Source organism: Aplysia californica, unplaced genomic scaffold, assembly GCF_000002075.1.
Source record: "Aplysia californica isolate F4 #8 unplaced genomic scaffold, AplCal3.0 scaffold00014, whole genome shotgun sequence".
Classification (NCBI taxonomy): domain Eukaryota; kingdom Metazoa; phylum Mollusca; class Gastropoda; order Aplysiida; family Aplysiidae; genus Aplysia; species Aplysia californica.
The window spans coordinates 1,777,732-1,779,253 of NW_004797284.1; positions in this window are offsets into that span (position 1 = coordinate 1,777,732).

Consider the following 1,522-nt stretch of genomic DNA (forward strand, 5'->3'; position numbering starts at 1 on the left):
CTGAAAACAAAAAGAGAGACAAAAATTTGATCAGATCAAAGTTGAGAGCTCAGGGAGGAGATCAAATAAAATGTATTACGTCACACTAAATCAATTTGTATTGCTAATGGATCATTTAGTTCTTCTACTTCGCTAATTTTGTTGCTCCATCATTTAGTGACCCTTTTAGTTTGGTGCAGGTATGCCTTTCTTTCACCACACTAAATTGGTCTTTAAAAAAAATCTCTTCAGGTTTTAACAACCCTCAGCATACATTAGAACAACATGTAGTGACAGTAAGAAAAACAAAGTGTTTGAAGGACACTGAAGAGAGGGAGGGATGAAGGACGGAAGAAGGATGGGAAATGGGGGAGGGGAGAAGGGAGAGAGAGAGAGAGAGAGAGAGAGAGAGAGAGAGAGAGAGAGAGGGAGAGGGAGAGGGAGAGAGAGAGAGAGGGAGAGAGAGAGAAAGAGAGAAAGAGAGAGAGAGACAGAGAGAGGGAGAGAGGGGGGGGAGCAAACAACAACAGCAGCAGAAGTGTAAGTAATTTTAAAAGGATTAGCGTCATATCCTGATGTTGTTGTTTTTTTATCCTGTGAATATTAGTGTGACTTGTGTAAGGGGGGAGAGCGGAGGGGTGGGGGTGTCTGGAGAGCGTTATTGTGTCTCCTTAAGTACAAAGGGAGGGGTTGGCATACAGAAGAAGAGAAATGAATACGACGACGAAAACTAACACAAAACAGAACAGAGAACATCAGTTCAACCCCCATTCCCCAAAGGTCAACCGTTAACACCCATACAGCTTCCTGTCACCTAACAGCACCCACAACAAAATCAAACAATAAATGTATCTTTTTTAACTGACAAAACAAAAGCAACAACCATATCAACAGCAACAGAAAAACAACAACAACATTAGGACAAACAAGCAACAATTAGCAACAGATTGTCAAACGCAACAGAGACCGGGAAAGAGGGGCTCAAACTCAAAAAAGTGTTCGCAGGAAAAAGGGGGCGAAACAAAACCAACAAATTTCATGAGCTTCGCTATCTCCAACACGTCATTGTCTGGTGCCAATAACAACGTCCGGGTCACCACAACTTGACCAGCCCCGACCCACCCAGCCCCTTCTCATGGCCCTATCCCAGGACGGGATGAGTCATCCAGAGACATGAGACGCCATTGCCATCGATCTCCAGCGGCTGCCGAGCAAGGTGCTAGCCCCCTCGCTCTTTCTCTATCTTTTTTCCTTCCCACTTTCGGTTTTACTTCACGTCACGCACACTGCATCCCAACCCCATTTTCATCCACACTCAGATCCCCCCTCCCCCTCCAAGCTTCTCCTTTCCCCATTTTTCACAACTCCACCAACAGAGCAACCATCAACACCCCATCCCCTCCCCCTCCTTTTATACACACAAAACCCACATCATTCTATACTCCCTTTTTCTCAGATCCCCTTCTCTTTTCCACGTATTACGTAAACGTATCTTGCCGTTATCGCCATGGGACAGCATCACTCCCACCCCTTTTTCTACTCC